The 15,314-nt window shown below is 38.7% G+C and overlaps 1 long non-coding RNA gene across 1 annotated transcript in view; it reads right to left on the bottom strand.

The window, feature by feature from the left end:
- LOC134809147 (uncharacterized) overlaps nucleotides 1-15,314 on the bottom strand; it is a 55,899-nt gene that overhangs the window by 22,935 nt on the left and 17,650 nt on the right. The window lies entirely within an intron of this gene.

Below are 15,314 nucleotides of genomic sequence, written 5' to 3'. Positions count from 1 at the left end.
TTTCTATGGCTGCATAGTATTCCATGGTGTATATGTGCCACATTTTCTTAATCCAGTCTATCATTGTTGGACATTTGGGTTGGTTCCAAGTCTTTGCTATTGTGAATAATGCCGCAATAAACATACGTGTGCATGTGTCTTTATAGCAGCATGATTTATAGTCCTTTGGGTATATACCCAGTAATGGGATGGCTGGGTCAAATGGTATTTCTAGTTCTAGATCCCTGACGAATCACCACACTGACTTCCACAATGGTTGAACTAGTTTACAGTCCCACCAACAGTGTAAAAGTGTTCCTATTTCTCCACATCCTCTCCAGCACCTGTTGTTTCCTGACATTTTAATGATTGCCATTCTAACTGGTGTGAGATGGTATCTCATTGTGGTTTTGATTTGCATTTCTCTGATGGCCAGTGATGGTGAGCATTTTTTCATGTGTTTTTTGGCTGCATAAATGTCTTCTTTTGAGAAGTGTCTGTTCATGTCCTTTGCCCACTTTTTGATGGGGTTGTTTGTTTTTTTCTTGTAAATTTTAGTTCATTGTAGATTCTGGATATTAGCCCTTTGTCAGATGAGTAGGTTGCGAAAATTTTCTCCCATTTTGTAGGTTGCCTGTTCACTCTGATGCTAGTTTCTTTTGCTGTGCAGAAGCTCTTTAGTTTAATTATATCCCATTTGTCAATTTTGGCTTTTCTTGCCATTGCTTTTGGTGTTTTAGATATGAAGTCCTTGCCCATGCCTATGTCCTGAATGGTAATGCCTAGGTTTTCTTCTAGGGTTTTTATGGTTTTAGGTCTAACGTTTAAGTCTTTAATCCATCTGAAATTAATTTTTGTATAAGATGTAAGGAAGGGATCCAGTTTCAGCTTTCTACATATGGCTAGCCAGTTTTCCCAGCACCATTTATTAAATCGGGAATCCTTTCCCCATTGCTTGTTTTTCTCAGGTTTGTCAAAGATCAGATAGTTGTAGATATGCGGCGTCATTTCTGAGGGCTCTGTTCAGTTCCATTGATCTATATCTCTGTTTTGGTACCAGTACCATGTTGTTTTGGTTACTGTAGCCTTGTAGTATAGTTTGAAGTCAGGTAGTGTGATGTCTCCAGCTTTGTTCTTTTGGCTTAGGATTGACTTGGCGATGCGGGCTCTTTTTTGGTTCCATATGAACTTTAAAGTAGTTTTTTCCATTTCTGTGAAGAAAGTCATTGGTAGCTTGATGGGGATGGCATTGAATCTGTAAATTACCTTGGGCAGTATGGCCATTTTCACGATATTGATTCTTCCTACCCATGAGCATGGAATGTTCTTCCATTTGTTTGTATCCTCTTTTATTTCCTTGAGCAGTGGTTTGTAGTTCTCCTTGAAGAGGTCCTTCACATCCCTTGTAAGTTGGATTCCTAGGTATTTTATTCTCTTTGAAGCAATTGTGAATGGGAGTTCACTCATGATTTGGCTGTTTGTCTGTTACTGGTGTATAAGAATGCTTGTGATTTTTGTACATTGATTTTGTATCCTGAGACTTTGCTGAAGTTGCTTATCAGCTTAAGGAGATTTTGGGCTGAGACAATGGAGTTTTCTAGATATACAATCATGTCGTCTGCAAACAGGGACAATTTGACTTCCTCTTTTCCTAATTGAATACCCTTTATTTCCTTCTCCTGCCTAATTGCCCTGGCATACAGAAATACAAACTACTATCAGAGAATACTACAAACACCTCTATGAAAATAAACTAGAAAATGTACAAGAAATGGATAAATTCCTCAAAACGTACACCCTCCCAAGACTAAACCAGGAAGAAATTGAATCTCTGAATAGACCAATAACAGGAGGTGAAATTGTGACAATAAACAATAGCTTACCAACCAAAAAGAGTCCAGGACCAGATGGATTCACAACTGAATTCTACCAGAGGTACAAGGAGGAACTGGTACCATTCCTTCTGAAACTATTCCAATCAACAGAAAAAGAAGGAATCCTCCCTAACTCATTTTATGAGGCCAGCATCATCCTGATACCAAAGCCGGGCAGAGACACAACCAAAAAAGAGAATTTTAGACCAATATCCTTGATGAACATTGACGCAAAAATCCTCAGTAAAATACTGGCAAACCAAACCCAGCAGCACATCAAAAAGCTTATCCACCATGATCAAGTAGGCTTCATCCCTGGGATACAAGGCTGGTTCAATATACACAAATCAATAAATGTAATCCAGCATATAAACAGAACCAAAGACAAAAACCACATGATTATCTCAATAGTTGCAGAAAAGGCCTTTGACAAAATTCAACAACCCTTCTTGCTAAAAACTCTCAATAAATTAGGTATTGATGGGACGTATCTCAAAATAATAAGAGCTATCTATGACAAACCCACAGCCAATATCATACCCAATGGGCAAAAACTGGAAGCATTCCCTTTGAAAACTGGCACAAGACAGGGATGCCTTCTCTCACCACTCCTACTCAACATAGTGTTGGAAGTTCAGGAAAACATATTTTTCTACAAAAGCAAATTTTAAAAATTGGAACACCAGATGTGTACATATCAATAGAATGACACAGGAAACATGAAAAAAGCAGGGAAATATGACACCACCAAAAGACCACAACAATTGTCCAGTAATATGATTTGGATGTGTTCCCCTGCCCAAATTTCATACTGAAATGTAATTCCCAAGGTTGGAAGTGGAGACTGGTGGGAGGTGACTGGATCGTGGGAGTGGATTTCTCATGAATAATTTAGCACAATTCCTCTTGGTACTGTCCTCATAATAGTGAGTGAGTTCTCATGAGTTCTGTTCACTTAAAAGTGTGTAACACCTCCCCTTTGTTCTCTTGCTCCTGCTTTCACCATGTGATGTGTGTGCTCCCCTTTGGCCTTCTGCCATGATTGGAAGCTTCCTGAGGCTCCTCCAGAAGCAGATGTTACTAAGCTGCTGTAATGTCTGCAAAACTGTGAGCCAATTAAACCTCTTTTCCTATAAATTACCCAGTTTCAGATATTAGCAATGCAAGAACATGCTAATACATTCATCAACAGACCCTAATACAAAAAGAATTGCTCAAAATGCCACATGAGGATACAAAATATTGATTTGAAAGAAGCTCAATGAGATACAAGAGAAATCTAGAAACAAATACAAAGAAATCAGAAAATCAATTCAGGATAAGAACTGAGAAATTTACCAAAGAGATCAATATTTTAAAGAAAAAGCAAGCAGAAAATCTGGAACTAAAAAATTCATTGAAAGAAATACAAAATACATTGAAATCGTTAATAATAGAATAATCAGAAAAACAAATCTCAGAAATTGAAGACAGGTCTTTTGAAATTATCCAGTCAGACAAAAAAAAAAAAAAAAGAATAAGAATGAACAACATCTTCAAGATGTCTGGGACTACACAGAGTGATGGAACTTATGACTTATCAGTATTCCTGAGATCACCATCTATTAGTCCATTTTTGGACTGCTATAAAGAAATACCTGAGACTGAATAATTTATAAAGAGAAGAGGTTTAATCGGCTCACAGTTCTGCAGGATATACAGAAAGCATAATGGCTTCTGCTTCTGGGGAGGCTTTAGGAGCCTCCAATCATAGCAGAAAGCAAAGGGGAAGTGAGGCACATCACATGGCTGGAGTAAGAGAAAGAGGCAAGGAAGGTGCACACTACACACTTTAGATCAACCACATCTCACTGTAACTCACTCACTCACTGTTAAAAGAACAGCACCAAGGGAATGGTACTAAGCCATTTATGAGAAACTGCCCCAATGAACCAATCATTTTCCACTAGGCCCCACCTCTAACATTGGGGCCTCACCTTCAACATGAGATTTGAGTGGGAACACAGATCCAAACCATATCACCCTCAGATGTAGATAGAACAAAAATTTAGAAAATATATGTAAGGAAATAATCAATGAAAACTTCCCAACTTTATCAAGAGAGTCAGACATCCAGATACAGGAGGCCCAGTGATCCCCAGGAAAATAGTTGCACAAAGGACTTCACTATGGCATATTATATTCAGAATGTCTAAAGTAAAAGTGAAAGTATTTTAAAATTAGCAAGAGTAAAGTATCTAGTCACCTATAAAGGAAACTGCATCAAACTAACAGCAGACTTTCCAAAAGAAACCTTGCAGGCCAGAAGTGAACGAGATGGTATCTTTACAAAGTGCTTAAAGAAAAACACTGTCAGCCAGAAGTTTGTATCCTTTTGATAAGCTTCATAAATGAAGGAGAATTAAAGTTTTCCCTAGACAAGCAAATGCTAAGAGACTTTGTCACCACTAATCTAGTCCTACAGGAAATGCTTAAAAGGGTCTTAAGCATGGAAACAAAAGGTTGATACTCACAAAAATATACAAAAATATAAAATTCACAGTTTGTATAAAACAATCACACAAGGAGCAAGAGAAAAATATAAAATGGCAACATGACAGAATTTCTTCAAACCACAAAGACAGAGAAAAATAAAGAAAAAAAGTTATAAAATAACTTGAAAACAAAAATATAACAGGAACAAAATGTCATATATCAATGTTAAACTTGAATGTAAATAGAATAAATGCTCTGCTTAAAAGATAAAGATTGGCAGAATGAATTTTTAAAAACCATAACCCAACTATATGGTGCCTGTAAGACACTCATCTTACCCATAAAGACATATATAAACTAAAAATAAAGAGGTGGAAAAAGATATTCCACACAAATGAAAATCAACAGTAAGCAAGATAAACACTGTACAATAAAAATGGTTTTAAAAAAGACAAAAAAGGTCATTATATAATGAAAAAGAGATCAACTTAGCAAGAGGATATAACAATCCTAAATACATATACATCCAACATCAGAGCACCCAAATTCAGAATTCCAATATTTCTAGACCTGAAAAAAGAGACAGCAATACAATAATAGTGGGAGAATTCAACACCCTGCTCACAGCACCAGACAGATCATCAAGACAAAAATTAACAAACGTTGGTCTTAAATTAGACTTGAGACCAAATGGATATAACAGACATTTACAAAACATTCTACCCAATATATATTCTTTTCATCAGCACAGGGAACATACTCTAAGATACACTACATGTTAGGTCACAAAACAAGTCTTAAATTTTTAAAAATAAAAATCATATCGAGTATCTTCTCAGGCTGCAGTGGAATAAAGCTAGAAATCAACAGCAAGAGGAACTTTGGAAACTATATAAATACATGGGAATTAAATAGCATGCTCCTGAACAGTCACTAGGTCAATAAAGAAATTAATATGGAAATTAAATATTTTTTGAAACAAGTGAAAATAAAAACACAACGTAACCAAAACCTATGGTATACAGCAATAGCAGTGCCAAGAGGTAAGTCTTAACATTAAATGCCTATATCAAAAAAGTAGAAGGACCACAAATTTACAAGCTAATGTCACACCTCAAGGAACTAGAAAAAGAACAAACCAAACCCAAAGTTAGCAGAAGAAAATAAATAACAAGGAACTGAACAAAAATAAATAAAATAGAACCCTCCCAAAATACAAAGGATCAATGAAACAAAAAAATTAGTTCTTTGAAAAGATATACAAAACTGATAAACCACTAGCTAGACTAACTAAGAAAAAAATAAAGACGCAAATAAACACAATCAGCAATGACAAAGGAGACATTACAACTGATATCACAGAAGTACAAAGGTCACTAAAGACTATTACAAACAAGTATTCACAACTTAGATAACCTAGAGTAAATGGATAAATTCCCGAAAACACACAATTTCCCAAGATTAAACCAGGATAAAAGAGGATTCCCAAAGAAACAAATAATTGGTAGTGAGACTGAAATCAGTAATAAAAAATCTCTCAACAAAAAAATCCCAGGATCAGGAGGATTCACAGCCAAATTACACCAAACATACAAAAAAAAATTAATACCTATTCTTTTGAAACTATTCTAAAACATAGATAAGCAGGGAATCCTCAACAAAACACTAAAAAATGGAATCTAACAGCACATCAAAAAGATACCACACCACGATCAGGTGGAATTTATCCCAAGGGCGGAAGGATGGTTTAACATATGGAAATCAGTAAGTGTGATATATCACATCAACAGAATTAGAAACAAAAACCATATGATCATCTCAACAGATGCAGAAAAGGCATCCAATAAAACTCAGCATCACTTCATGATAAAAATCCTCAACAAACTAGGCATAGAAGAAATATACTTCAACATAATAAAGATTATATACAACAAACCCACAGCCAACATCATACTTTTTAAAAAATAGAAACCCTTCAGATCCTCCTGTGTATCATTCATCTATAAGAATGTTGTAGTATTTCTGCTTATTCCAAGAGGGCAGCTGATTAATATCAAACTCTTTTTCTTTCTCCCACTAGAATCAGAAGACCTTTCAAAACAGGATTTTCTTGTTCACTTGTTTTACCTACATCCTTAGCAACTAGCACAGGGCCCTAAATAGAGAAATTTGAAAATACATTTAATGATGCTAGTAGAAATATTTCTGAGGACATGTTTTGTGCATAAGGATATGAGTAAGAAGACATTTTCCCTACTTTTTGCAAAGACCTCAATCCTAAGGCTAAAATATGCATTACCTAATCTCATAATTCTATCTCGTTTTTTAAAATTTTAGATTCAGGGGGTACCTGTGCAGGTTTTTTATATGGGTATATTTTCTGATGCTGAGGTTTGGGCTTCTAATGATCTGTTGCCCAAGTAGCAAACATAGTACCCAATAGGTAATCTCCCAACCCTTGTTCCCCATCCTTCCTCCCCTAATTTAGAGTGTCCCATGTCTACTCTTCCCATCTTTGTGTCCATGTGTACCCAACAACATCATATCTAATATGGGAAAGTTGAAAGCACTTCCTGTAAGAACTAGAACAATACAAGGATGCCAACTTTCACTATTCTTATTCAACACAGTACTGGAATTTCTTGCCAGAGCAATCAGGCAGAAGAAAGAAATAAAATGCATCCAAATTGGAAAAGAGGAAGTCAAGTTACCCCTGTTTGCTGATGATATAATATTATTCCTGAAGAACCCTAAAGATGCTGCCCAAAATTCTTAAATTTGACAAAGGAAGCAGTGAGCGTCAGGATACAAAATTAATGTACAAATATCAGTAGTGTTTATATACACAAATAATGAGCCAGCCAAAGGCCAAATCAAGAAAACAATCCCATTTACAATAGCTACAAAAAAATACCCAGGAATATCTTTGACCTAGAAGCTGAAAGACTTCTAGAAGGAGAACTACAAAACACTGATGAAAAAAATCCTAGATGACATAAACAAATGAAAAACACCCACGCTTATAAATTAGAATATGCAATATCATTAAAATGACCATACTGTTCAAGGCAAACTACAGATTCAACACAATCCCTATCAAATTACCAATGTTATTTTTCACAGAATTAGAAAAAAAAATCCTAAAATTAATATGGAACCAAAAAAAGGGCCTGAACAGCCAAAGCAATTCTAAGGAAGAAGAACAAAGCTGGAGGCATCACATTACCTGTTTTCAAATTATACTACATAACTATAGAAACCAAAACAGCATTGTACTGGCATAACATAGACACATAGATCAATGGAGCAGAATAGACAACTCAGAAATAAAGCCCCATACCTACAACCAACTTATCTTTTAAAAAGTCAACAAAAATATATTCTGGGGAAATGACACTCTACAAATAAGTGGTGCCAGTAAAATTGGATAAACACATGTGGGATAATAAAACTGGACCCATACCTCTCAACATATACAAAAATAAACTCAATATGTATCAAAGACCAAAGTGTAAGACCTGAAACCACAGAAATCCTAGAAGAAAACTTAGGAAAAACCCTTCCAGACATTGGTCTAGGCAAAGAATTAATGACCAAGTCCTCAAAAGCAAATGCAATAAAAATAAACAGATGAGATAATTTAACTAAAAAGTTTCTGCACAGCAAAAGAAATAATTAATAAAGTAAACAGACACCTATAAAGTGGGAAAATATATTTGCAAACTATGCATCCAACAAAGCGCTTACATCCAGAATCTACAAGGAACTCTAACAACAAAACAACAAGAAACAACCCCATTAAAAAGTGGGCAAAGGATACAAACAGACATTTTTCAAAAGAGTACCTACAAGCAGTCAACAAACATGAAAAATGCTCAATATTTCTAATCATCAGAGAAATAAAAATTAAAATAGTAAAATATAATCTTATACCAGTCAAAATGGCTATTACTAAAAAGTCAAAAAAAACAAAACAGACGTTGATGAGGATGTGAAGAAAAGGGAATGCTTATATACTGTTGGTAGAAATGTAAATAAGTACAACCTCTATGGAAAACAATAAGGAGATTTCTCAAAGAACTAAAAACAGAACTACCATTTGATCCAATTCCATTACTGGGTATATACCCAAAGGAAAAGAAATCAGTATATCAAAAATATACCTGCACTCATGTTTATCACAGACCTATTCACAATTGCAAAAAAAGAAATAAACATACATGTCCATCAGCGGAGAATTGGATATAGAAAATACTACTCAGCCATAAAATCATGTCTTTTGCAGCAACACTGATGGTATTGAAGCCCATTATCTTAAGTGAAAAACTCAGAAACAGAAAGTCAAATACTGCATGCCATCACTTGTAAATGAGAGCTAAACAATTGATACATATGGACATACAGAGTGAAATAATACGCATTGGAGACTACAAAAGATAGGAGGGTGGGAGAGAGGTGATGGTTGAAAATTTACCTATTGGGTACAGTGATCACTATTAAGGTGACGGGTACACTAAAAGCCCAGTGTACCCAACAGTATGCAATATATGCATGTAAGAAATCTGCACTTGTACCTACTAAAGAAATGAAAAATAAAAATTAAAAGGTATAACAAGTACAACTATGTAAGGTACATAATCTTTTATGGTGATTGGAGGCTCCCATTGAAAAAAAAACATAAGCCAGGATTCTGCTCCAAGACAGCCGAATAGGAACAGCTCCAGTCTGCAGCTCCCAGCATGATCGATGCAGAAGATGGCAATTTCTGTATTTCCAACTGAGGTACCTGGTTCATCTTACTGGGACTGGTTGGACAGTGGATGCAGCCCATGGAGGGTGAGCCAAAGCAGGGTGGTGCATCACCTTACCTGGGAAGTGCAAGGGGTCAGGGGATTTCCCTTTCCCAGCCAAGGGAAGCCAAGTTAGACTGAACCTAGAAAATCGGGACACCCTCACACAAATACTGTGCTTTTCCTACAGTCTTAGCAAATGGCACACCCAGAGATGATATCTCACACCTGGCTTGGCAGGACCCACACCCACAGAGCCTTGCTCACTGCTACAGCAGCAGTCTGAGATCGACCTGTGAGGCAGCAGTCTGGCAGTGGGAGAGGTGTCCGCCATTGCTGAGGCATGAGTAGGTAAACAAAGTGGCCTGGGAAGCTTGAACAGGGCAGAGCCCACCGCAGCTCTGCAAGGCCTGCTGCCTCTGTAGACCCCACCTCTGGGGGTGGGGAATAGCTAAACAAAAGACAGCAGAAACTTCTGCAGACTTAAATATCCCTGTCTGACAGCTCTGAAGAGAGAAGTGGTTCTCCCAGCATGGTGTTTGAGCTCTGAGAATGGATAGACTGCCTCCTCAAGTGGGTCCCTGACACGCATGTAGCCGAACTGGGAGACACCTCCCAGTAGGGGCCAACTGACACATCATACAGGAGGGTGCCCCTCTGGGATGAAGCTTCCAGAGGAAGGATCAGGCAGCAACATTTGCTGTTCTGCAATATTTGCTGTACTGCAGCCTCTCCTAGTGATATCCAGGCAAAGAGGATCTGGAGTGGACCTCCAGCAAACTCCAACAGACCTGCAGCTGAGGGACCTGACTCTTAGAAGGAAAACTGACAAACAGAAAGGAATAGCATCAACATCAACAAAAGGGACATCCACAGCAAAACCCCATCTGTTGGTCACCAGCATCAAAGACCAAAGGTAGATAAAACAAGAAAAATGGGTCTTTGGGATGGATGGAGCCAAGATGACTGAACAGGAACAGCTCTGGTCTACAGCTCCCAACGTGAGCGATGCAGAAGATGGGTGATTTCTGCATTTCCATCTGAGGTACCGGGTTCATCTCACTAGGGAGTGCCAGAGAGTGGGCACAGGACAGTGGGAAGAGTGCACCGTGCACGAGCTGAAGCAGGGCGAGGCATTGCCTCACTTGGGAAGCGCAAAGGGTCAAGGAGTTCCCTTTCCTAGTCAAAGAAAGGGGTGACAGATGGCATCTGGAAAATTGGGTCACTCCCACCCTAATACTGCACTTTTCCGACAGGCTTAAAAAACGGCACAACAGGAGATTATATCCCACACATGGCTTGGAGGGTCCTATGCCCACGGAGTCTCGCTGATTGCTAGCACAGCAGTCTGAGATCAAACTGCAAGGCGACAGTGAGGCTGGGGGAGGAGCGCCTGCCATTGCCCAGGCTTGCTTAGGCAAACAAAGCAGCCGGGAAACTCGAACTGGGTGGAGCCCACCACAGCTCAAGGAGGCCTGCCTGCCTCTGTAGGCTCCACCTCTGGGGGCAGGGCACAGACAAACAAAAAGACAGCAGGAACCTCTGCAGACTTAAATGTCCCTGTCTGACAGCTTTGAAGAGAGCAGTGGTTCTCCCAGCACACAGCTGGAGATCTGAGAATGGGCAGACTGACTCCTCAAGTGGGTCCCTGAACCCTGACCCCAGAGCAGCCTAACTGGGAGACACCCCCAGTAGGGGCAGACTGACACCTCACACAGCCGGGTACTCCTCTGAGACAAAACTTCCAGAGGAACGATCAGACAGCAGCATTCACGGTTCACGAAAATCTGCTATTCTGCAGCCACCGCTGCTGGTACCCAGGCAAACAAGGTCTGGAGTGGACTTCTAGCAAACTCCAACAGACCTGCAGCTGAGGGTCCTGTCTGTCAGAAGGAAAACTAACAAACAGAAAGGACATCCACATCAAAAACCCATCTGTACATCACCATCATCAAAGACCAAAAGCAGATAAAACCACAAAGATGGGGAAAAAACAGAGCAGAAAAATTGGAAAAACTGGAAACTCTAAAAAGCAGAGCACCTCTCCTCCTCCAAAGGAACGCAGTTCCTCACCAGCAATGGAACAAAGCTGGACGGAGAATGACTTTGATGAGTTGAGAGAAGAAAGCTTCAGACGATAAAACTACTCCGAGCTACAGGAGGAAATTCAAACCAAAGGCAAAGAAGTTAAAAACTTTGAAAAAAATTAAGACGAATGTATAACTAGACTAACCAATACAGAGAAGTGCTTAAAGGAGCTGAAGATGCTGAAAGCCAAGGCTCGAGAACTACGTGAAGAATGCAGAAGCCTCAGGAGCCGATGCAATCAAATGGAAGAAAGGGTATCAGTGATGGAAGATGAAATGAATAAAATGAAGCGAGAAGGGAAGTTTAGAGAAAAAACAATAAAAAGAAATGAATAAAACCTCCAAGAAATATGCGACTATGTGAAAAGACCAAATCTACATCTGATTGGTGTACCTGAAAGTGATGGGGAGAATGGAACCAAGTTGGAAAATGCTCTGCAGGATATTATCCAGGAGAACTTCCCCAATCTAGCAAGGCAAGCCAGCATTCAGATTCAGGAAATACAGAGAATACCACAAAGATACTCCTCGAGAAGAGCAACTCCAAGGCACATAATTGTCAGGTTCACCAAAGTTGAAATGAAGGAAAAAATGTTAAGGGCAGCCAGAGGAAAGGTCGGGATACCCACAAAGGGAAGCCCATGAGACTAACTGCTGATCCCTTCGCAGAAACTCAACAAGCCAGAAGACAGTGAGGGCCAATATTCAAGATTCTTAAAGAAAAGAATTTTCAACCCAGAATTTCATATCCAGCCAAACTAAGCTTCATAAGTGAAGGAGAAATAAAATCCTTTACAGACAAGCAAATGTTGAGAGATTTTGTCACCACCAGGCCTGCCCTAAAAGAGCTCCTGAAGGAAGCACTAAACATGGAATGGAACAACCGGTAACAGCCACTGCAAAATCATGCCAAATTGTAAAGACCATCAAGGCTAGGAAGAAACTGCATTAACTAACGAGCAAAATAACCAGCTAACATCATAATGACAGGATTAAATTCACACAAAGCAATATTAACTTTAAATGTAAATGGAATAAATGCTCCAATTGAAAGACACAGACTGGCAAATTGGATAAAGAGTCAAGACCCATCAGTGTGCTGTATTCATGAAACCCATCTCATGTGCAGAGACACACATAGGCTCAAAACAAAAGGATGGAGGAAGATCTACCAAGCAAATGGAAAACAAAAAAAGGCAGGGTTGCAATCTTAGTCTCTGATAAAACAGACTTTAAACCAACAAAGAACAAAAGAGACAAAGAAGGCCATTGCATAGTGGTAAAGGGATCAAATCAACAAGAAGAGCTAACTATCCTAAATATATATGCACCCAATACAGGAGCACCCAGATTCATAAAGCAAGTCCTGAGTGACCTACAAAGAGACTTAGACTCCCACACAATAATAATGGGAGACTTTAACACCCCACTGTCAACATTAGACAGATCAACGAGACAGAAAGTTAAGAAGGATATCCAGGAATTGAACTCAGCTCTGCACCAAGCGGACCTAATAGACATCTACAGAACTCTCCACCACAAATCAACAGAATACACATTTCTTTCAGCACCACACCACGCCTATTCCAAAATTGACCACATACTTGGAAGTAAAGCTCTCCTCAGCAAATGTAAAAGAACAGAAATTATAACAAACTGTCTCTCAGGCCACAGTGCAATCAAACTAGAACTCACGATTAAGAAACCCACTCAAAACCACTCAACTACATGGAAACTGAACAACCTGCTCCTGAATGACTACTGGGTACATAACAAAATGAAGGCAGAAATAAAGATGTTCTTTGAAACCAACAAGAACAAAGACACAACATACCAGAATCCCTGGGACACATTCAAAGCAGTGTGTAGAGGGAAATTTATAGCACTAAATACCCACAAGGGAAAGCAGGAAAGATCCAAAATTGACACCCTAACATCACAATTAAAAGAACTAGAAAAGCAAGAGCAAACACATTCAAAAGCTAGCAGAAGGCAAGAAATAACTAAAATCAGAGCAGAACTGCAGGAAATAGAGACACAAACAACCCTTCAAAAAATTAATGAATCCAGGAGCTGGTTTTTCGAAAGGATCAACAAAATTGATAGACCACTAGCAAGACTAAAAAAGAAGAAAAGAGAGAAGAATCAAATAGACGCAATAAAAAATGATAAAGGGGATATCACCACTGATCCCACAGAAATACAAACTACCATCAGAGAACACTATAAACACCTCTACGCAAATAAACTAGAAAATCTAGAAGAAACGGATATATTCCTCGACACATACACCCTCCGAAGACTAAACCAGGAAGAAATTCAATCTCTGAATAGACCAATAACAGGAGCTGAAATTGTGGCAATAATCAATAGCTTACCAACCTAACAGAGTCCGGGACTAGATGGATTCACGGCTGAATTCTACCAGAGGTACAAGGAGGAACTGGTACCATTCCTTCTGAAACTATTCCAATCAACAGAAAAAGAGGGAATCCTCCCTAACTCATTTTATGAGGCCAGCAGCATCCTGATACCAAAGCCGGGCAGAGACACAACCAAAAAAGAGAATTTTAGACCAATATCCTTGATGAACATTGATGCAAAAATCCTCAATAAAATACTGGCAAACCGAACCCAGCAGCACATTAAAAAGCTTATCCACCATAATCAAGTGGGCTTCATCCCTGGGATGCAAGGCTGGTTCAATATACGCAAATCAATAAATGTAATCCAGCATATAAACAGAGCCAAAGACAAAAACCACATGATTATCTCAATAGATACAGTAAAGGCCTTTGACAAAATTCAACAACCCTTCTTGCTAAAAACTCTCAATAAATTAGGTATTGATGGGACGTATCTCAAAATAATAAGAGCTACCTATGACAAACCCACAGCCAATATCATACTGAATGGGCAAAAACTGGAAGCATTCACTTTGAAAATTGGCACAAGACAGGGATGCCCTCTCTCACCACTCCTATTCAACATAGTGTTGGAAGTTCTGGCCAGGGCAATTAGGCAGGAGAAGGAAATAAAGGGTATTCAATTAAGAAAAGAGGAAGCCAAATTGTCCCTGTTTGCAGATGACATGATTGTATATCTAGAAAACCCCATTGTCTCAGCCCAAAATCTCCTCAAGCTGACAGGCAACTTCAGCAAAGTCTCAGGATACAAAATCAATGTACAAAAATCACAAGCATTCTTATACACCAATAACAGACAAACAGCCAAATCATGAGTGAACTCCCATTCACAATTGCTTCAAAGAGAATAAAATACCTAGGAATCCAACTTACAAGGGACATGAAGGACCTCTTCAAGGAGAACTACAAACCACTGCTCAATGAAATAAACGAGGATACAAACAAATGGAAGAACATTCCATGCTCATGGGTAGGAAGAATCAATATCGTGAAAATGGCCATACTGCCCAAGGTAATTTATAGATTCAATGCCATCCCCATCAAGCTACCAATGACTTTCTTCACAGAATTGGAAAAAACTACTTTAAAGTTCATATGGAACCAAAAAAGAGCCCGCAACACCAAGTCAGTCCTAAGCCAAAAGAACAAAGCTGGAGGCATCACACTACCTGACTTCACACTATACTACAAGGCTACAGTAACCAAAACAACATGGTACTGGTACCAAAACAGAGATATAGATCAGTGGAACAGAACAGAGCCCTCAGAAATGATGCCGCATATCTACAACTATCTGATCTTTGACAAACCTGAGAAAAACAAGCCATGGGGAAAGGATTCCCTATTTAATAAATGGTGCTGGGGAAACTGGCTAGCCATATGTAGAAAGCCGAAATTGGATCCCTTCCTTACACCTTATACAAAAATTAATTCAAGATGGATTAAAGACTTAAATGTTAGACCTAAAACCATAAAAACCCTAGAAGAAAACCTAGGCATTACCATTCAGGACATAGGCATGGGCAAGGACTTCATGTCTGAAACACCAAAAGCAATGGCAACAAAAGACAAAATTGACAAATGGGATATAATTAAACTAAAGAGCTTCTGCACAGCAACAGAAACTACCATCAGAGTGAACAGGCAACCTACAAAATGGGAGAAAATTTTTGCAGCCTACTC

This window comes from Pan troglodytes, chromosome 21 (genome assembly GCF_028858775.2).
Source record: "Pan troglodytes isolate AG18354 chromosome 21, NHGRI_mPanTro3-v2.0_pri, whole genome shotgun sequence".
Classification (NCBI taxonomy): domain Eukaryota; kingdom Metazoa; phylum Chordata; class Mammalia; order Primates; family Hominidae; genus Pan; species Pan troglodytes.
This window is presented reverse-complemented; position numbering and strand designations above follow the sequence as displayed.